Below are 24,060 nucleotides of genomic sequence, written 5' to 3'. Positions count from 1 at the left end.
ATATCCATGTTTTCTTTGCAGCTGTGTCAAGTGGTTAAGCCATGTGTCCCAACTGTGGTCAATAAAAGAAAAGAAACTCAGAAATAGGGCCACTTGATGAAAGAAGACACCTCTGGCAGATACCATTTGTTACAGTTAATTTTATGGTCAGTATGACAGACCAGGGGAGGCTCTCAGATTATACATTCTTTCTTGGTGTGTCTGTAGGGATGTCTATGGAAAAGATTGCATTTGAACTGATGAATTCATAAAGTAGATTGTCCTTCTCTGAGAAGGACAAAAAAGGAAGGGAAGAGGAATTTGCTTCTTTCTCCCTCCTTCATTGTTGGAGCTGAGGCTTCTCATTTTCCCCCTCAAGAGTGAGATTTATACCGTTGATTCTCATGGGATATCAGCCTACAGACAACAGGAGTTTGATAGGACTCCTCAGGATTCAGAATCATGTGTATGTGTCTATCTGTCTGTCTGTCTATCTATCTGTCTGTCTGTCTGTCTGTCTGTCTGTCTGTCTGTCTGTCTATCTATCTATCATATATATGTATACATACATACATACATACATACATACATACATATAATCACTTATTCATCAATCCATCCTGTTAGTTTTGCCCCTCTGGAGCACCCTGACTGGTACTCTGCCATCTCCCTGCACCTTCCTATTTCAAGATGGGGGATGCTGTCTAAGGCTGTGTGAGGTTAAAGTCAGCAGGATCACACTGAGGAAAGATGACATCTGGATTATCTATCTTATTAATGCACAGGTTATTCTGAATTCCCCCTTATCCCTGGACATTTAGTCATATTGAGTCCTACTCAGCTCTTAACTCTTGCATGTCTCTCCCAGTAAAAACCATCATTGGAAACAGAAAGTGGGGTGACTTACATACAGAGGCACAAGGGTGTGATTTGGGAAAGACTCCACCCTTGGAAATGTATCAGCTGTATGTGGTATTTAATTTTTGTTCCAATTTGCTGTTTCTTAATCAAAGTTGAGCAGGTCTGTGCCCTAAAGGTTTTGCATTCTGTTCATCTCCCCCCACTCCATATAGTAGTATATGAAGACTCACATGCCTCAAGCTCTATGAAGGGTAATAAAAATGGTGGAAGCAATTGCACCTGTGCATTATACCCACATATGTAACTGTTTGATTTATGCTATATGACATTAGCCACCTTCAGTTCTCCAAGGGAAGCTCAGTTGAAAATCAGTGGTCGCTCTCATAACTTCAGTTCTGTCTTTTCCTCTGAAGATTGCTTGAGGACGGAGAACTAGACAATTAACCTCAGGCATCCAGCTCTGGAAGCCAGGTGTCTCTGGCTGTTCTACTGAGATTGATTGCCCTGCATGTCAGTCTGAACATTCCTGAGTAATTAGGATGCACTTTGTTGGCAGAGACCGTCTGACCTCACCATGTAGAGCCATCTGAAGCATATGAGCAGGGAACTCCCTCCCCCTCTCCACAGCATACCTTTGCAGCAATCTCCTGGCAGATACTTTATGACATGTTGTCATGACATAAGCTCATATGAACTGTTTTGCACTGTCCAGTGCCCCAGGGCACTGGGGAAAATAGTAAGCATTGGAAGTTTAAGCTAAATAATATACTTTTAATGAGATCTTGTGAGTTGCAGATCAAAAAGCATTATCAAAAGGTAAAAAGTTCAAAAAAGCCCTTTACATGAAGGCTGAGTTTGACTGAAGTGGCTTTCCCTGATCTTTGTGATAGAATCCTTAAAAAAAAAAAAAAGAAAGAGAGAGAGAGAGAGAGAGAGAGAGAGAGAGAGAGAGAGAGAGAGAGAGAGAGATGAAAGAAAAAGCATCTTTAAGCTTTAGTTACTAAATGTTATGCTCTGACACACTTCTGCTGCTTTTCATTACACGGGAACAAGAGGGATGTAGTGATGTGTGATCTAGTAGCAAGGAATGAGGACGCCTCCATGTGAGAATGTAAGTGCACCTGGGGCTGCTGTCCAGGAGGGTACCCTGTCAAAGCAGCACCCGGTTGGGGCACCCCAGCTCTGCTCCTTCACCAAATCCCCCTCATGAAACATTCCTAGGGATGTCCCCAGTTAGAATTAAGAGGCAACAGATAGGAATCAACAAGTAGGAGTTCTGACACCTTTTTTCATTTGAATAACATGTGTTTCCACTGACCCTGATTTTAACCATGAGTGTAGCATTTATTGAAAGTGCCCTTCTGGGAAAATTCTAAAAGTGTATCTTCACCTTTCAGCTCCGGGAGGTGGGTGGAGGGTGGAACATTTACAGGCCCAACATGTGCTGTGTCAGCACCAAGACCTCCTTATGCATGCAACATCTGATTTTGTAAGAACCCCAGGGAGCTTGGTCTCTCTGTGGGCATATTACAGGTAAAGGAACTGTCAGAGATATGTGGGCAACTGTCCAGTCTCCCAGCCAGTAAGCAGTTCTGCTAGTCTAAAGTCAAGTTTCTGTACCCTGCTAGCTCACTCTTTGTCCCTCTTCAGAATGCTTCCCATGTGTCCCATGAATGTTTGCAGTGTGTGTGATCCTTCTAGGTTCTTAACAAGGTGTTTTCTAGGGCATTTGCAGCCCATTACTAACTCCTAGTCATGCAAAGTGATGTTCTAGGGCCAAGATCAGCTACCTGGTCTGGGACTGGGTAGAAAATGTTCATTTGTGGATTCTTCTGAATCTGAGGTAGGAAGAGGATTGAGATGTGTTTTACACACACACACACACACACACACACACACACACACACACACACACACACACACACAGAGAGAGAGAGAGAGAGAGAGAGAGAGAGAGAGAGAGAGAGATGCATGAAATCAAGCTTCCAGGCATATTTAGTCCTTCATAGAGATGTCAGGGATTTGTGATATGGTGGGTATTGTGTCCATCAGATAGAATGTGGATACTCCTTCATGAAGCTCTGGGCCTTCTCCATGCTTTTCTTCAGGCACATGCAACATTGTATTTGTAGACAGATCTGTTAAATGGCCACCGTCCCTGCTGATCATGGGCACTTGCTGTATTAATCTTTGTAGCCCTGGTGTCTACTAGCACTCTGGAACAGCTCATTGAGAAAATTTAGGGAACTGCTAAGTCACATATCATTTTCTTGTGGTAAGTAGAGACTATAGAATGTATTACTCAACCAGACAAGTTTAGAAGATTGGATCTAATTAATTCCTTAATTTTTCTTTTTTTGGTGGTAGATTTTTGCCTAATGAAAGTTGGAGCTGTGGGGAAATGGCAAGAATAGTGTTCATGGTTAAGTTGATCAGCCAAATTAAGTATAGTCTCAAAGAATCTATAAAATGGCTTGTGCAGATTGTGAAGAAACAGCTCCTTTTGAAAGGCCGCCTATGAGCAAAGAATTTATTTTGTGAATGAAAGGGGTTAAAAAGGTTTGTTTCTGTGTTCTTGAAGTTTTATTCAGAGTCCCAGGTTTGAAACCTGTCATTGGCAGGTATATTATATTGTCTTTCACATTCTTTTGCAGAATTCAGAGACAGAGCTACCCTGAAAGAAGACAAGATGGGAGACTGACAACAAGAGGCAATTTTAGGTGACGATTCCTATTTGAGGGTTACCATGGTGAGGCTTTCTGAGGTCCAGTAATTTGCTCAGAGCTCTGTGGGGAAAGCAGTGGGTCTGTGATGGGGCTGGGGTATGTCTGATGTAACAACTATGCTTCTCTCTCCAAGGGCCTGATTCTCAGAATCCTATTAGACATTTGTACATAGTTTTTCTAAGTGATACCATAGCCCTGATACATCAGGTTTGGGGTAAAAAAAAATCTAGGAGGATTTGTACTTTTTTTTATTCTTAAGATTTGAAGGCTGGAAATTTTGATATGCAAAAAATGACAAATCTTATCTACAGGAGCATCTGTGTCCACATCAGGAAACCTAGTGGGTAAATACTGTTAATCCAGTGGTTCCAAAGGATGGTCCCTATCCATCACAGTCATTGTCATCATCATCACCATCACCACCACCATCACCACCAGCATCATTATCATTACCAGTATCATCAACACCTAGGAACTTGTTTAAAAAAATGCAAATAGAGAGGCTCTACCCAGAACAACCCAAAGGGAATTCTGGTAGTGCCCAGCAGTCTGAGTTCTGTTAGTCTTCCAGGTGATTCTAATGATTGCTAAAATTTGAGAAGCGCATGATGTCACTGATTTCAGTGAAAATACATACATTCAGAGGAGGACATGTTTCTAAGCATCACAGCCATTTGTTGCCCAGTGTAGAAGAATAATTTTAAGAACAGGCCAGGTGCTGGGAAGTGGCATGTGTCAGAACAGTAGAGTTCCAGAAAGAGGTGAAATGGGATCTGTGGCAAGTAGCGAGGTAGATAACCCACAATCTCCCCACTTTTCAGTTTTGCCTCAGGCCAGTCCTGCCTGTGTTAGTACCTGCCTTCTAAGAAGTGAATGTCAAAAGCCATTTTCTTTGAAGGTGACAAGGGAATTTAACACCTCAAAGAGCTAGAATCCCACTAGACAGCTTTATGATGCGATAATTTACCGACTACAAGTAACTACACTTTGCGCAGGTAGACTTTGACCAGCTAAATTTAGGTGTCAGCAAGGAATTCTCTTGAAAGTATGTCTATTCTCTTTTCTTTTTCTTTCTTTCATTTTTATTTGTTGCTAAAGGCGAATCTAATTGGAAAACTAAGTTTCTTGGAGTTCATTGCATTGCTGAAAAGATGGGCCAATGATTAGTCAAAAAGCCAGAGTGACTAGCGATTACCATGCTTTAATGAAATCCCTTAGCCTTACTTCTCACAGAACACAGTGAAAGTTACATTTTTAAAGCTAAACTATTCAAGTAAAATATTCCTTTTTCTGCCATGAATATAGAAATAATAGTCCCTTCCCATCAATTATGTGCTAGGTATTGGGAACTCAGTAATGGGCAAGATGGAGTTTTGGTTGTCTGTAGACCATCTAGTCTAGTGGGCAGCTGGCTGTCATAACTGATACATACATACATACATACATACATATATATATATATATATATATATATATATATATAATCTACAGCAAAAATACTTTTCCCCAAGCGTAGCTGCCTGGACAACTAAATCTGTTAGCCACACAGTGAGAGAACAATGATCACGTGGGCTTTAGAGGCTTGGTAAGCTAACTGACAGAAGAGCTAAGGAGACAGGACATGAGACACTGAGTTTAGCAAGGACCAAAGAGACATGGTAATTTGGTATTGTTAGACCTCAAAGACTGGCTCACTCTCTGTGCCAAAAACTACAAGGGGTCTTCAAAGCTCCCCAAACCATCGGCAAGTGCAGGCGTAGTTAGAGATGCCCACTACAGTATAGTGAGATGAGTCCCTGGTTTCCCCTTGCTTGCCAACCTCCTCCCCATATCATCCATGACACAAGCCCATGTAGAAGCCATCATTTCTGAGGTGCAGAGCAAAGAGACAGAGGCAGAGAAGGCTCTGAAACAACGTCCAAAGGAGGGCAAATTCCAGCTGCTGTTGGAAGGATTTTAGGTTGGCTAGATCACAGTAAGGAAGATTCTGGAAGACTTCAGGACCATTCCCTGAAGGAAATCGGGAGATGTTGCTTCAAGGAGGGCAGCTGAGGTACAGAGGTCATAAACCTGTGTGGTGGGAGCTCTTTCCATCTTCACCAAACATCATACTCCAGTCAATTTGTCTCCATCTTGGAACATTCAATACCCATTTTCTTCACAGAGAAAATTGGTCTGGTGATGAACCCACATGGATAGCAGCGTGACTGACTGTGTTTGGAAAGATGAAGTTAGTGGAGGAATCTGGTGCAAAGATTGCAGCATTGAAGGCAAACTGAGCTGAATGGTTCACTTGGGCCCTCAGTACACACCTATCACCAGGACTGTGAAGACCCACAGATAGAGGTTTATCTACCTTTAACCACAACTTTTGGGAGTTAGGTATAATGATCTTACCTTGGGACAATTCTTCTCAAGGGCCAGTTTGAACATAATTTAAAATAAAATCCCAATTCATTCTGGATTTATTTCATAGAACACAGGCTTCTAAGAAAGAGAATTGTTACGAAACTCAGCAGAAAGACATAAAAAGCACAGGGTTAATTTAAAAAAAATATTCAATTCAACAAGCATAGTGACTCCATTTTATTGTATTAGAGCCCACAAATCTACCTCTGAGCTTTGGTTCCATCTTTGTGGAGACCAACCCCCACACCCCCAATATTTTTTGCACAGTTCTTGGGTTGGCACCTGCTTGCTCAGAATGTCCATATTAAAGCAAGAGGCTGTTCTGTGGGAATCTGGGTTATCCCATTTCTGCCCTCTGTGACTTTGAGTCTTAGGAAGTCATGCCCCAGGTGTAAAAACCTGTATCTGTGAATGCCAGGCACACACACATGATGTGGAGATAGATACTTGGCCGCAGGTTCTACACCACTTGCCATCTCAGGCTTGGACGCAGCCTGCTTCACCTTGGCACACCAAGGGCTGCATCTGTCCAACTGCTTCATTTATATGTTCTTTTCAGGCCAGCAACTTGGAAAAGCAGCAGACATAGCTAAAAATGACAGTTATCTTCAGGGAAAGGAAAATGGCCAATATTAGACAAAAAAAAAAGTATGAAGTAGATTTTTCACCCTGAAGGGCTGAAGAAATCATTAGAGTTATCTGACAGCCACAGTCTCCAGGCACATGGCTTGGCCCTTGGCGATCTCATTGCTATTTATATGTACTGGGACGTCTGTAGAGTAGCTGGGCTGTCATCAGCCTGGGATCTATAAGAACTTACACAGGGCTCAGAGTGAAGGAAGCCAGCCCTATGTCTATTTAAGTTAAAGTCTGGATTTCAGATTATTCATCTGTAGTTTCGAATACACACACACACACACACACACACACACACACACACACACACACACACACACCATGTTCTCTCCCCTCCAAAACATCAACTCAAACAAATAAAACTTCAGAGGTTGAAAATCATAGTCCCTTCCCCAAATATTCTTCCAGTATTAAATCTCTTCCTTAACCTTGGCAGTTCATTGGATCTACCAATTTTTGTGTTAAAAAGTTGTCATGATTGACATGCTTATTAGGATTATACAATGGGAGTTAAATGCATACCTATGTAATAGAGTCTGATGCAATTACATAGGGATGCTACATTTATTCCAGTTGAGAAATAGATTCCCTCCGATGCCCTTTATTAAAGTTTAAAGGAAGTGTTGACTTGGTGGTGGGGGGAGGGTAGTGAATGAGTTCTCTTGAAGCTGACCTTTAGGGGCTAGGGAGTTGTCAGCAGCACTGTCATTAAGTGTGGCACAATGCAGCAATGCTTGGAACATGATGGTTAATAGAAACAAAAACAAAAACCAAAAATCCTCCCCTCCAAATCAGCTTCCAAATACATCTCCCTAGATCCCTCTGTGCTTTGACAGCACGTTGGGCATGAGAGCTTGATCATCGGTGCACTTGCAGCTATGATCCTGAGCCATATGTCAGTGCATTTATCAAAGAAAAGCGTGGCTGTGTATTTCATCCACAGAGTCTAATCACTGGAATCAAAATCTCTTACAAAAGTCAAAGTTTCTCTGTCTCAGCCTTCAGTGTGATTAAACACACACACACACACACACACACACACACACACACACACACACACACACCACACCTTACTGCTGCCAGGGATATGCTTTCTCTCTGAAGATCGAATCTTCTTATTGACTAGGTTGTGTATTTAAGACCTGAAAATGGTGACCCCAGTTGCCTAGCAACGGAGGAACTCAGGCCTCAGCCCTGGCAGGCAAGATGGAAAAAAGGTCAATTATTGTGGCAGGCCTGTCCTTATCAATATGCTACTGTGGCAGCTACTTTTATTTCTTTACAGTAATGTATCATAATAAGTTTTGTAGGTCTTTATACAGTGGCTCTCCCTTTTGAATAAAGCGTAACTAAGACTTGAGGGGATGTCTGATATAACAGAAAATGTAACCATAAAAAAAGAAAAAAGACAAAAAAAAAAAAAAAAAAAAAAAAAAAGCCTAGAATAGAAATTGTCTGACTGCTGGGTACCCTGCCGGGCTGCCCGAGGCACTTACACATTTCCATTGAGTTATTTTATGATCAGGCCAGTATGTTATTGAAATATTATCTCTTTAGCCTTTCTCATTCTGATAAGAAATGACAGGCTCTCAGAGCAGTAATACATACAGAGTACAAAATATGGAGCTGCAGACAAAATTCAGCCTGGGTAAAGAGCCTTGGAGAATTTCCATTAAAACTGATCGTCCCTGGCTAGTGTTTTCAAATAAGGCACAGGACACATCCAAATGTCCACTCTAATTGTGATGAGAATTTGGAGCCTCTTGCAATGATTGCATTTAGAACGATTACTGAACGACATTCAAGAAGAGTCTGCATCGCATTTACAACCTCATTTACGGTTCAATTTCATTGGGGCATAGTGAAATGCTGTCACATTTCAGATGCACAGGTAAGAATCACAATCAGGATGTGAAGGGTCATATTTAGGAGCAGAAGAGGACATGAAACCAAGACTATAGAAATCTCAAGCTAAATATCCAGAGGATGGTTTGGTCCAGAATTCTTTCGGAAACAGTGCTCAATACGTATAGATTTGCTATTTTATTTGTAGACCTCTCAAGGGAGGACCCTCATCTTTTCACCGTGTGCCTATCGATTTTTTGTTGTTGTTTAATATGGGAGTTGTTTCATATGGACAAAATCAATGAGTATGTATTTATAAATGGGTAAGGTAGGCACCTGGTCCCTTGTCTGGTGCCAGGAGATCTGAGTTTTTTTCTCATAATCTGTTTCCATTAGCTGTGTGACCTTGGGTAGGCTGGAGTGTCTCAGAGTCTCAGCACTGCCCCCTGCAGGGCAGAGAGGTTGACCTTGGTTATTCCCAGCCTTCTTTCCTATGATGGATGGATGTACCCACGACCAGCCAGCTTTTTTCCTGCCACATACATGGGATGATCACATTTATGCTATGCCAAGTATAACATCTATGTGATTTTGTATGATCGCCACTTTAAAAAAGTCTTTTCTCTCTGACACATGGCATTCTTGGGACATATGTTTAAGAGTTTTCAATGATCAGCATCCTTTGTGGATGGTGGCAACTGGCTTCCTACATATTTAAAGTTAATGTTTTTTTTTTGTTGTTGTTACTTGTTTGTTTTTGTTTTCTCCCTCTGTGGAGCCCAGTTTCTGTGAACTTCTGAGATTCGCGACAGTTTTGCATTTTTCCTTCATTTCTATCGTTCTTTTTTTTTTTTTTTTTAAATAGCATCAATGTAGGGGCAGATGTTGTCTCCCTTCTTTCACACACTGCACAGTGAATCATCTTAGCCTCTCTGTAAAATTTTAGCTTAATGGAGTCCTGGCATTTCTGATGAGATGACGAACTTAATTTTATAGAACAACCTATTGAACAAGCTGTTCTTGGACATTCCCATCTCAACTAAATGTTAAAAGTATTAAAATTCACATTAGCACCAGAGGAAATTTTGCATGGGTAATCCTTTAATACAGTGTTTTATGGCTCTATTAGCGGCACAGCAGCTGGTGACATGATGAATTTAATCCATTAAAAAATTCAGCAAGAGGTTTAAAAGTCAGCTTTTTAAAACATTATCTTGCTGCAAGGAAAGAGAACTTCTCCTCAGGGCCAGAAATGTGGCGGCTTCATACTGTGGCAGGTATTGGAAATGAACCTGCATGACCAACTTTCACGTACTCAGGCTTCTGCACCTGGAGACAAAATTCCGAGCCCCGGACTCAGGATGCGCGTGCTGGGAACTCTGGAGCATCCCCGGTTACACATCTTCATCCTTCTCCTTGTTTTCTGCAAGAGTTTTACAATGTACTTTAAATGGTGACATTGTCTGTGAGCATATTAATATTTTTATCTGAGCCAACATATGTGTTTGTTGCTTCGAGGTTTTCTTTAGTGGTTCATGAAGGCTTAAGCAAGGAAACATTTCTTGTTTTCCATATCAACAATCTTCTGCAAAGTCACATGAGATTAATAACTTTGGCCCAAGGGATAGATGACCTCCCCTTGAAGCAATGCTCCTGGCTGGTTCTGCGGGCACTGGAATGGACTGGGTGCACAGTACGGCAAGGTTGCATTTCAGATGGGTTAACAATGGAGGATCTGTTTAGGAGTTGGTTAAGGGCTTTAACCCTAAGTGTTAGATTCTTTAATAATCTTTTCAAATTATGACTTATTTTCTCAAGAAGAAAAGAAATACGTTGTACATCCCCAATATATCTTTGTAAGTTACTATGTAGAGTTATTGCCCCCATTCAGGAATTTCTTAAAAGGAGACTATTGTTCTGAATGAGCATGCATTTCCCTGCCAAAGCAGTAACAGGTCACCTTGTACCAAAGTGCCCTGTGTCTGTAAAGTTGTTTGTTACTGTATTTCAACCCTTGTGAATTAAAAACCAGATAGCTTAACTCAGCAGTGTGTTTTTTCTAAATAACTCATTTATATAATTCCCGTGCTCATATGAAGTCACTCATCTTCTGTCCTCATTTGGCATAACTCGATATAAACGGGGAATTGCCATTTCTTGTGGTGCAGCTATTATGCCTGTAAGAGCAGAAATGAAATCTACTACACCTGCCTCCAAGGAGATCTTTAATGGTCCCTACAGTGTAAACACACCATCAGGTTGAAAACAGCTATTGTATTTTGGGGTACTAAAAATTGGTTTATTTTTCTTCAGTTTGAAAAGCTTCATCTCTCTGTGGAAGGGACAGGGACACTCTAGAATTGTATTCTGTATTTCTGACACCCCCACCGCCATGCAAAGCATGGTTACTAAAGGGTTTGCTTTCTGTAGAGGTGTTTGATGTAGTTAGGAAACAGTTGCATGTGAGAGGTGATAGCATCAGCTTGAGTGGCGTCTGTTCTGATAATAGCTGATCCTGTGTTTGAACCCCATGTGGGGTTCCCCTTGTGTCCTTTCAAAGGTTCATTTTCTGGGTGTGCAGCAATGTGTTTCTTTTCCCATCATGGTTGCTTGTGGCTGAGCATGTAAGAAGGGTGATGCAGCCTGAGCTCTCAACTACTGACACTACCTTGAAAAAGAAAAAAAAAAAAATACCAGCACAAACTCTACTACCATGTTTTTATTGCTAAAGAAAAAAAAAAAAAAAAACAGGCATAATAAATCCAGTCAACAATGTCAGTGGAAACATGGACACCATTTTTCAGGCAGACACAGTTTTTATAAGCAAGAGGGACTCAAGATGGCATTTAGCATTTTATAGTGAGACATAATAAGATGCTGTAAAATAATCAGACCTCTTGGTCAAGTGTAGCAGATTTGAGAGGGTTGAAGGTGTTAGCTACTTCTACTCTGAGGAAATTTCAGTGAACATGATTTGTGTTTCTTGGTGGTTTGATTTTTTAAATTTCTGCTTTGGGGTAGTCTGACTTAGGCCAACCAGAGTGACTCCATGTTCAATTTGCTCATGCTACTACCTTAAAAACCAAACCAAACAAACTTTCTTATTAACTTCAACAGCTTCTATTCCCTCTACCTCTTCGTGGAATGTTCTGGAGACTGGTCTCCACCCACCAGTGTATCAATGATCCATGAATGGCTTCCCTGGCCCTACATTTTTTTTTATCGAATTAATTGACTAATTTGTGTGATACCGATCATTAAAGTCATGGCCTCAACATTTAAGGTAAGTGCTCTACCACTGGCCTCCATCATTGGCCTTTGGTTCTCTTTGAGATCAGATCTCACTATGTAGCCAAGGTGATCTCAGGCTCTTTGTCCTCCATCTTAGCCTCCTGGGTGCTGAGATGACAGGCATTCACCATTGCACCTGCTTCATTATTTACTTTGATATGGTGCTGGGAATTGAACTTGGATTCTTGTGCATGCTAGACAAGTCCTCTCCTGCTGTGTCAAATCCCTAGTCCCTGTTTAAAGATGAAGACATTTTTAGCTCAAAAGCCAAATGGTGCTCATTTCAAAAATATTGCACATCAAGTACTTTAAAAAGAACTCCAACAAGCACAATTTTAAAGCATTTAGAAATCCCATCCATTTGCTTTGCATAGCCACAGATTTCATCCAACAGCTGTCACCCACCAATAAGGTAAAAGTTTACAGTTACAGAGTTCCAAACTGCTGCTTTTCCCCTAAGAGACCCCTTCAACCCAGACTTTTCACTGTGCTGTTGTTCAGTTTCACTCGGACACATTGGTTTCTCCCTCCTCCTGGCAAGCTCTTTTGCCCTTTCTCCTCTCCCAGTGATGGCCTTCTGCAGCATCCAATGAGACCTCTGCTGGATGCTCCTTGTAGTTTGTCCCAGTACCACTGATAAAGCATGCCTGTTGTAGCTATGTCTTTTCCCTTGAGCACCCCTGATCCCTTCAACTCCTGATACTTATCCTGGCCTACTCCTACTCCTCTTTCCCCTCTTGCTCCTTCTTTCCCTCATCTCCTCCTCTGTGTAGCAGCTTTGATTGCTTTGAGCTGAGCACCTGGGGATGGGTTTGGTTTGGAGGAGTAGAATAGGCTGCCAGAGAATGCACGGTTATGGCTGTGGATGAGCAGAGGAGAACTGTTCCCCTGCAGAGTAGCTCCAGTGAGAATCACCGTGTCCATGCCTGGGACACTGCAGCCCCTGTGCAGGTAGCATAGAAGCCCTCTGAAAAGATAGCAGACATGAGGTCTGTTCTCTCTCACCTGTGTTCTGATAACCATCAATTAGTCTCTGTTTCTCTACCCCTGACATCCATCCATCCAGCCTGTATATTTATAAAGGGTTTGTGTGTAGATGTCTGTATGTGTGGAGTTGTGCACATATGTAGAGGGTAGAGGTCAATGTTGAATGGCTTTATCATTCATTTCTTTCTTTTTTCTTTTTCTCTCTTTCTGCTTTCCTTTCTCTCTTTCTTTTTTTCTTTGAGACATGGTTTTCCACTGAACCTGGAACTTATTGACTGGGCTGGATGTGTTGGCCAGCAAGTCTCTGGGATTTACCATTTATCAGTCTCTAACTCCCCAGGGCTGGCACTATGATGTACCTATGTTTTCATATGGATTCTTGGGATGAAACACAACATTTCCCCAGACTGAATCATCTCCCCAGCTCCTATCATACAGGTTTTAACTGATTTCTCCTTCACACCCATCCTGCTGTGGGGACTGGGATGTTGGTGAAGAATGAAATGATATCCATCAGATTAGGATGCAGAAGGAATTCCAGCCAGACAGAAAAGTGAGTTAAGAGAAATGCTCATGCTCCCAAGGCCCAGTACACCTCAGGGACATAGAGAAGGAAGAGAGAGTGGAGAGCTTGATGGCTGGGGGCAAGAGCTGTCCTTTTTACCACCTTAGGCCTTAAATCTGAGAAAGGGAATCATACAGATACCACAGACTCTCTTGAGACAGTTGGGTTGGTGTAGGGGAAGTTGTAATTCCATAACATTAAATTATAGTGATTTCCAAGCCCCAATGCACAGCAATTCTAGGAAGTTCGCAGGGTAAAATCAAGTCTCAGTGGATGAAAATATGATGAGAGATCATAAAAGTAGTTTGCAGAACATCCTATGGTGTTCTGTGAGACAGCCTGCCAGGAGTTCATGATCATATGGGTTGTTGGTGGGTGATCATAGGAATAAGCAAGTCTGTCTAGCCTGAGTCTATGCCTTTGACTAGAGCCCAAGGTGGGTGATGTGGGTTCATAAAATATGTTTTGAATAGCAAAGCTCCTGAAATCTCATCCTGTCTATCCCTCCGCTAAAGGTAGTAAGAAACCTTTTGCCAATTAATTCCATTTTGTTTGTCTGACTGCCTTCACCGACTCAGCACTACCATCAAAACTCTTGGAAACAGCACAGGATCAGCCTCATGGTGTTTTACTGCACCATCCATCAAGAATTCTATTTACATTGTATAGCCATTCTGAAGATCAATTATAGTGGTTCCTCATGAAAATGGGAATCATTATACCACAGGACCCGGCAATCCCACTCTTAGGCATATACCCAAATGATCCACATCTGTGCAACAAAGACATCTGTTCAACTATGCTTGTAGCATCATTATTTATAATAGAAAGAACCTGGGAGCAACCTAGATGCCCCTCAACTGAAGAATGGATAAAGAAGATGTGGTACATTTACACAATGGAATACTATTCTGCACAAAAAACCCAAACAAAACAAAACAAAACAAACAAACAAACAAAACAATGGAATCTTGAAATTCACAGGCAAATGAATGGAACTAGAAGAAACCATCCTGAATGAGGTAACCCACTCACAAAAAGAGGAATATGGTATGTACTCACTCATATATAGATTTTAGACATAGAGCAAAGGATCACCAGCCTATAATTCACACTGCCAGAGAAACTAGGACACAAGGAGGAATCTAAGAGATTCATACAAGGTCCCTCACAGAAGGGGAAAGGAACAAGAAGATCTCCTGCGCATTTTGGGAGTAGGGGGGCAGTGAGTGGAGAAGGAGATAGGAGAAAGAGAAGGGGAGGAGAGGAAAGCTAGTGGGACTAGGAAGCTTGAGTCAGGGGAGGAATAGATGGGAGAGAGAGAGAGAGAGAGAGAGAGAGAGAGAGAGAGAGAGAGAGAGAGAGAGAGAGAGAGAGAGAGAGAGAGAGAGCGCATAATAGAGGGAGCCATTATAGGTTTGAAGAGAAAACTGACTCTAGAGAAATGTCCAGAGACCTACAAGACTGACCCCAACTAACAATTTGAGCAATAGTGGAAAGGCTTCCATAAATGCCCTATCCTGATAATGAGATCGGCGACTAACTTATCTACCATCATAGAGCCCTTATCTAGTAGCTGATGGAAACAGAAGCAGACACCCACAGCTAAACACCGTGTTGAACTGGAATCCAGATGCAGAGAGGGAGGACAAAACCAGGCTACAGAAACCCACAGAGACAGCTGAACTGAACAAGGAGGAGCTAATGGGGCCCCAGACTGATAGCTGGGAAATCAACATTGAGCTGACTCAGAACCCCTGAATATGGGTCTCAGTTAGAAGGCCTGGGCAATCTAAGGGACCTTGGACAATGGAACCAGGATGTATCCCTGGTGCACAAAAGGATTTTGGGAGCACCCCCCCCCCCCATGGAGGGATACTCCCTTAACCTAGAGGCAGGAGGGAGGGCCAAGTCCCTGCTCCAAATGACTTGACAGATTTTGTTGACCCCTTCTGGAATGCATCACCCTCCCTGTGGAGTGGGGGTGGGGGAATGGGATGGGAGGGTGGTGGTGGGGGGGTCATGGGAGGGAGAGAGAGGAAGGGAGGGAGAGGGAACAGGGATCCATATGTAAAATAAGAAAGAAAAAAAACAATTCTGTTTACAGTGAGTATTATAATACATGGGTGCCCTAGAAGTTTCATGCTGTATTTTGTAAGACTATCTACCACATGCTTATCTGTGCTTTGTGAGAATCAACCTTAGCAAGGTCAGCAGGAGGTATGTTGTTTGCCATCTCACAACAGTGAGGACTCAGGACCACAGGGGAAGTGTGATTTTTGTGGTGAGGTCATTAAAGGTAATTTGCTCCCCACCTGCTCTCTAGCAGGGTAACTGCTCTGAGTCTAAGATATCACTCACCACGTGGGCATAACATAGAGGGGGTGAGGGAAAGGAGGGAGGGAGGGAGAGAGAAAGAGAAGAGAGAGGTCTTCCCAGAACAACCCTAAACATGAGTGGCATTTTCCAGATACAGGCACAAATTGTTATTAGTCTTTATACCACTGCTTTGAGGGATTTTTTATAATAACAATCAGATTAAGGATTTGCTTCGTAAAGATTTGGTGTAACCCTCATTCAAGCTGACAAAAAGAAATAAACTGCAGTTAGAGTTTTCCATTGATGGACTCCGCATTATAGTTTCCAAAGCTTAACTTGTCTGTCTCTCCCTGTCCCCTCTCACTTCTGTCCTTTACCCTGCTCTCCCTTTTCTCTCTCCCACCTCCACCCTTCTAAAAGCAAGGCTCTATCCCATAATACCAGATGACACAACCTGAAAGCAAACAGATGCCCATTAAAATGAATGACTGTCAAAATTTTTCCATGTGTATTTGATATTAACGATTGCAAGTGTGGAGGTGCAATTCAAATAGTTTATTATTGTTATAGGTTTGCAGCAATATATTACACTTTACGCCTTGGCTTGGAAGTTGATTACAAGTTTTATGAGACTGAGTGACTGTTATTGGCAATCTTGATGTTTTCCTTTTCCCCAAAACATGTCACAGACAATTGATTTATAGGCAGCCGATGATTTTTTATATTATATCATTTCAATAAAAAAATTAAAGAAGAAAGGGTAGAGTAGGAAATAGATGGAGGATAATGAAGGTGCCATCAGTCGTATGGGGATATTTTTAGAGTGCATTAATAACCCACATGTGCCCAGTAGAATCCTTTCAGAGATCATTTGATATTCTACATGAGGCACAAAACCAAAAGTCATCAGAGATTTTTATAAACACAGGTGGTGCTTATTAACTGAGAAATAAAAAGTTTACACTCCTGATGATTAGTGCCAGCACGTTTTCACAGGCCTCTGCACTTTTGGGAAATGGTTTTTATTTTCCTCCCAATTCTGATGACTTTTATTCTACGTGAACAGCCTGAGTGAGTGATGCAATGACTCCGTAAAGCATTGCCCACAGATCCAAAGGTGGTGGTGGTGGGGGGGGGGAGTCACCTCACTTACAGCAGTCACCGTTGTGAAGCATGGCCGCCTACAAGGTTAATCGATGTGGCCAAGTAGCCTCACTGCTCATTGACAGAAATGACTGACTAACAGGGGGAATCTCATTTTCATACATACTCTCTGCTATACCTTGCTTGTAAGATTTTTGTCAGCATGGCTTAAATGACCAGTTTGTCTGTGAGATTTTTGTGTGTATGAACAGTAACATCCAAGCAATAATAACAGACAATAAAAAAGCGAGAGGTTGATGATTCTGGATGCCAAAGGGGCAGAGCGCCCAGATGTGAAGGGCTTAAGGGTGTCTGAGGGAGGGGCGAGCGTGGAGGTTGGCTTCATTCCTTTATATATACTCTTGGAAGAAGAAAAGGACTGCAGAAAAAGGTTTTGAGAGAAGAGGCAATGGACATATTCAGAAGGAAGCATTTGTAGTATAGAAGCCATGTGTTAAAGCCCGTGGAAGGCAAACAAGGCCGGAAGTATGCACCGGGCATTTGGAACACTTAGAAGGAACATGGTTTGGAGACATGGTTGGATAAGGGGAAGTCCTGGACCAGAGACCAATAAGAGAAATATGAATTTATTGCTGGTCTTAGTGGCAATGTAAAAGGTAATCGTTAGATGTACCACTACTTTCTTCTTAACCTGTTTCAGTGTTGTGCATGAAGTCAATGTCCTACTCAGTGGGGTGTAGAAACAATGTACACGCATGAAGGTGAGCAGGTGAAATATTCCCTTCGCTAAGTATGCACATGTAAGTGTTCATTTGTCACCTCTCTCCCTATCATATGTTATCTCTGTACCTCCAAGTCTCCTCCCTCTCTTTCTGTATACCATCTAATTTCTTCTTCTCTACATACATATATATATTTATGTTTGTATACACACACATATATATAGCTGTACTTCTTACTATCATTTATGTATCTCTGTATTTACCTATGTATCTCTATACAACTATACATCTATTATCTACCTAGTATATATTTATCTTTTTCATATCTGTGTATTCTATTTGTCTACCATCTGCCTATAATAATTAATTCATTATAAACTACCTAAGATGATGCCATGGAAGATCACTCAGTATCCATCCAAAATGGGATAGTAGCTAGAAAAAATAAATTGCTTAAAACAAACACTTGCATATGAGCAGGGGACCCAGAGTGTAACTGAGATGGAGAACTTGGATTTTTGGACCTGGTGTATCCATAGTTAGATAAGAAGAAAGAAGATATAATGCACTGTAGAGGTCACCAAGGCATAAGTGGTTTCTTCCTGTCATCCATGCTAGAAATATCTGAACTTGATGTGAGTGTCTCCAAGTTGAATCAGGTCTAAGAAAAATCTCATTTCTCAATGTCAACATCTGGGAAGTTTTCTAAGAACTAAAGCTGGAACACTTGTCTATCTGAGATGAAGGCTAAAAAAAGACCAAAGATAACACAGAGGAGGCTTTCATGAGGAAGAAATAGGAAATGTATATTTGTGGTTCAGATAGACTGCTGGGCTTCTCCCTGTACCCTTCAGATTGCCGGCAGCCTCTGACAGTTTATAAGATGTCCACAGGAAAGACACATTTTATTTTATTCGAAGTAAAAAGTGTTGAAATTATTTTATTCCTATATATGACTCAAAGTTGAAAGAGCTTGGCAGCAACAGAAATTTCATTGCATTTTAAATAACAGCGACATCATTCAAAGGCAGGATGTGCTATATTGTGGCCTATTTGGTTGGTTTGGATAATATTTATGTAATGTGATGAAGCTTTCCTTGAATTATTTATTTTGATATTACTAACATTCAAAAGTTTGTGAAATACTCAATGTTGTAACTGATAAGTTGCACAATGTCCTTGATCTACAAAAATGCTAGAGAAACACTAAAAGCTAGATGGAACCAATTTCATATTTATAGTATTTTGGCTTAGGAGAAAATCGTAGTCATTATACATATGAATTTGCTAAAACTTATAACTTCTTGGTTTCAGAAACCATTATTTGGCAGCTGGAAATTGAGATGGAAAGTTCTAAGAAGGACAGAACTAAAGAGAGAAGAAACTTAAAAATCTACACAAGGGACCATCCTGAATAACCCTGAACAGTTCATTCGGAGGGGTACTTAAGCAACCAACAGACTTTAGCCAGTTAGTTACCTGCTTAACTACTACATTTTAGGGGAGGGGGGGACTTCAAGCAACCAAGAGACTTTAGCCAGTTAGTTACCTGCTTAACTACTACATTTTAGGGAAATAAGCATCCAGGAAAGAGTCTAAAACTGCCATACACATGGAGAAGTGGGAAAATATGACCCATACTCAAACAAGCAAGAAGTCAATGGAGAGTGGTCTTAGAATGACCCAGACGTTTATCAAATAAGGTTTTCAAATCAGCTACAGCAATTATTGTTCATACAGAGGAAAATGGGCTTCAAATGAATGGGGATAAATGAAATCTCATCAGAGAAGCATGCAAAAAAAACCAACAAACAAACAAACAAAAAAACCAACCAAAAAACCTCAAAGGAATTGTATCAGTAAAAGGCGAAAGATTTATAAACTCTGAAGAGAAACCAGAGTATATGAATTGTATCAGTAAACCTAAAAGTTTAAAATGACTATATGTTTTTGGCAGCATACTAGATTTGAGAGAGGAGTTAGTGATGAAAGAGTTCAGACGAAGATATAACTATTTCAAGAGAAACTTTCATAAAACCATCTGAAACCATGGTGAGCACCAATGCCTGGAAGATAGTTGTAATTTGAGTCTCAAAAAGAAAAGAGAAGAACAAGAAGAAAAGTTGTTTGAAGTAGACATGCCATAATGAGAACATCTATAAAATAGCTTGGGAAAGACATTTTGTAAGCAAGAGAAGAATATTTTGGAAAGTCACTCATTTCTCATAAGAAACTTGGGAGACCAAAAGGGAATGAAGTAACTTCTTTACATTTTTGAAATAAGGAACAACTGTCAACCTCAAATTCTATATTTATTAAATTTGTTCCATGTAAATAAGGACAAAGAAAAACATTTTCAAAATAAAAACAATCAAGAGAATTTGTCAACAGCAGCAATTCACTGAAGACACAAATGAAGATCTTTGATGGAAAGTAACTCAGACCAGATGGAAACTTCTATTTTGGGGAAGGAATGAAAGGCATTAGAGATGGTAAATGCACAGGTAAATATGAAATATTTTTAAAATTTTTCTTTGAAACTACATGGGTCTGTTTGTAGTAATTACATAATTTTCCTTTGGGTGAAATGTAAAGTATATAGATGTAATGCACATGTAAACTATAGCACAGAAGATAGGAAATAGTACTATAAGGATTATAAAATAATAGAAATTAAGGTGTATATTATAATCAGTGTTCAACACATTTAAACTACGCAGAGCATAGCAAGTTAAAAGCTGGTAAATTAAAAACTTTAAAAAGATATTTGGCAATCTCAAATAAGGCAAGGAAAGATCGGGGAGCTGAAATCAAAAGGGGATAGGTAGCTAACAAGAGTAAACCTAGAGCAATTGAGAGCACATGAGAGGCATGTTATTAAACATTGGTGGACTAGTAAAAGGCAGTGGTGATCAAGTGGACGGTAAGATCTAACTATGATTACTGGAAAATGTGAACAAAAGGAAACACCATGCAAACAGTAACTCTAAGAAAAGAATGAAATTAGCATCAGATAGAACAGACTTTAAGGAAAACAGTGGTGTGAGGGATAAACCCATTTTATAGTGATGAAGAGAAAAGAACCTGTCGTTTCCAGAAAAGCTTGAGACTGATGCACGCCTCTCTCAGCACACAAATAAGCAAACAAAAATATTACTAAGCCATGGAGAGCCCTTACTGGCCATCTTGAACTAAATTATGCTTATAGACTACCACACTCAACAACTCAAGATGTGTATTATTCTTAGTAAACATGATATTATTGACAATAAAACATGAAGGTTAATGTAAGCTGTATTGTATGAAACTTAACAGGATTTATATTACAAGTTTTCTAGTATGTCACCTGATTATGGTGAATTTGTTTAAAATAAAAAAGGTCTAGCAAGGCAGTGTTGGTACATGCCTTTAATCCTAGCACTTAGGATGCAGAGACAGGCAGATTTCTGTGAGTTCAAGGTCAGCCTGATCTATAAGCAAGTTCTAGGACACAGAGAAGCACTGTCTCAAAAATAATTAATAAATAACATAAAGATCTTAATAAAACTACTGAATAGAACAAGTCAACACACTTCTAAGAATAACAAAAGCCAAATAAATCACAGAGACATTTGAAAATTTATTGACAACTAACAAAAATATTATGGAAAATTTATGGTTAAAATGCTTTTGTTAAAATATTATGAAAATCATATCATGCTGGTACACACCTGTAATTGAAGCAATTGGGCCTCAGAGGCAGGAGGATCAGGAGTTCAAGGTCAGTTCTGGGTACACAGTAAATCTGAGTCCAGTCTGGGCTACATGACAAACTGGTTTCTAAGGGAGGCCAAGCAGTCAACTCCTAAAAGAACAGAAAAGAACATGTAGATGAAATAAGGCAAAAATAGCCTTTAAGAGAGTAACAAAATGAAAGACTTTAAAGCTTACCACAAAGCTCCATTTATCAAGACGTCATCCACAGGACAGACAAATAGACCAAGGGAATAGAGTCTTGACACAAACCTTGAATCTGAATGAAGTTTACACAGGACATCTTCATCTAGCCTTTCTTTGTGTTCTGTATGTCTGAAATTATACCAAAAGTAAGAAAATTCGAATGAGTATAAAAATGCTAAACACCTTGAACAACCACACACCGGAGAACACACAAATTGAGTAGACAGAGGAAATTTGTGAAACTGCTACATTAAAAATATTTGTATTGTCCTGACATACAAAATCTCCTAGAGATAAAATTTACACTTAACAAATCAGGGTGAATATTTAAACTTGTAATGAGTAGTCCTGTTAAAATCTAAAGGTATTTTAAAAGTTAAACCCTAGAAAAGTACGTGGGAAACCCGTTACCCAAGGGAGGTAGAGCCTTGGCTGCACTTGACAGCGGGCTGTAGCACTATCACTGGAGGCCCCACACTGGTCCACATTCACTTATTGCTGAGACAAACTGAATGGCATCTTCAGATGACCATAGGCTGTCATTACTACCACCTCTCTAAACGTCTCTGCTTTAAAGATTATCACAGCTCACTTAACTCACAGCCTTGACTGCCCAGACAGCTAAGGCTTTAACACAGTGGGGAGTGTTCATGGCTCTGTGGTCTGCTTCCCTTCCTTCAGTGGGATATTTCAAAGGCATATTAAACATCTTACTGATTCATCTCTGGTTCTCCATCGCACCAGCTCACTTATTAACTTGTCTCCTTCTGGCTTTACTCCTTTTCAGTATCAGAAGCCACAACCCCACTTACGCACATCTCAGGTAATCCTACTTGCCTAAAATTTGTTTTCAGGGAAACTCAAGTTATAAAACATATTATCTTAAAATAAAAGAACACTATATCTCAAAACCTATGGGGAATGTGAGTAATAATGCCCAGAAGAAAATCAGTAACATAAAATTTTTGATCACACAGAAGTATAAAAAACAAGAGTTAAGATGTTCAATCAGAGAGCCAAGTAGAGTCAGGTATGGTTGCACATCTCTAATCCTAGAAGCTGGGAGGTAGAGACGGGAGGATAAAGACTCACGGGTCATCTTCATCTGTCTACTGAATTAGAGGCCAATCTGAGCTATGCAAAGCTCTAAACAAACAAACATGCAAGCAAAAACCTAACAATCATACCCGATAAAAATGAGAAATTTGCATAAACACAATATACAAAATAAATTGTCTAGAAAACTAACGAAATAATATTAATGAATACTCAGGGGGCGTGTGTGTGTGTGTGTGTGTGTGTGTGTGTGTGTGTGTGTATGTGTGATGTGTGTGTGTAGGGAAAAAAATCCATACATTTGAGAGGGGCTATAGGAGGGATTGTAGGGAAGAGAAGGGGTGAAATGATGCAAATGTATTTTAACCAAAAATAAAAATTTAAAAAATTAAAAATTCCAGAAGATTTGGAGAACAGGAAAAATGAAAATTTAAAAAGATAAATAGTTTAAGAAGGTGTTTATTTCATCAAATATTGTGGAAGTTGAATACTTTAAATAGAATGTACATAAATTTATCCTAACAATCTAAGCCCTAAAACAAAATGATAAGAGAAAACATGAATTAACATACCTAACTCAAGAAACAGGTACTGGAACATAGTCATAGAAAAATTCAAAACAAATTTTACAAAATTACAAAATTATTTGTATGATACAGCTTTCTTACATGACTCAAGGACACCTGCCAAGGGAATGGTACATCCCATAGTAGGCTTGGCCCTCTACATCAGCTAACAATCAAGACAGCTTCTCACAGACATGTTCACAGACCAATATGGTCCCTTAACTGAGACTTCCTTCTTAGGTGACTTTACAATACATAAATAAATGAGTAAATAAGTAAGTAAGTAAGTAAGTAAGTAAGTAAATAAATGACACTCCTCAAATCCTCAGTGACACCAACAAACATCTCTGAGAGGTTCAAACCACTGCTTTTCTGTTTTGTATGATTTCTAAATATGACTAGGTTTTTCAATTTCTTTCATAAAAATGAAGTCACTTATCTCAAAACTTGAAAAATGAAACTATCTACAATCTAAAGTTCACTGAGATAAAGAAGAGTCATCATCATTAAAACAAAGAACTGAAGGATGTTTGCTACTAATATACAAAGTTCTGAAAGGTCCAGATAGTATAGTAAGACTAGAGAAGGATAGGAGAAGTGAGGTGTTCATTTTTGAGAGGCAGAAGAAGTTACTACTGTCTACATATGATGTAGATTTCTATATAGAAATTGTAACAGCAAGTGAAAAACTAGAGCTATGTGTTTGGATTATTAATGGCTCTCTCATTGATGAGACATTGAATATAACAGATGAATATTCTCTGGGGCAATTCAGAGGTCAGAGGTGAGGAATTCTAGAACACTCTGCTCCATGTGGCAACTCAGCTCCAGGTTTCTTTTGTCGTCCATCACACTGTGCTCCAGAACACAGCTAGGTGAACATTTTCTGTAATGGGCCAGACAGTAAATATTCTACCTTTTGCATTGCATATGCCTTCCTCTTTCCTCTCCCTCATTTGTCCCCTCAAACATCCATCCATCCATCCATCCATCCATCCATCCATCCATCCTTCCATCCATCCATCTATCCATCCATCCATTTTTATTTATAACAA

The sequence above is a fragment of the Phodopus roborovskii genome, unplaced genomic scaffold (genome assembly GCF_943737965.1).
Source record: "Phodopus roborovskii unplaced genomic scaffold, PHOROB, whole genome shotgun sequence".
In the NCBI taxonomy this organism is placed as follows: Eukaryota; Metazoa; Chordata; class Mammalia; order Rodentia; family Cricetidae; genus Phodopus; species Phodopus roborovskii.
Note: the sequence above shows the minus strand (reverse complement) of the source record.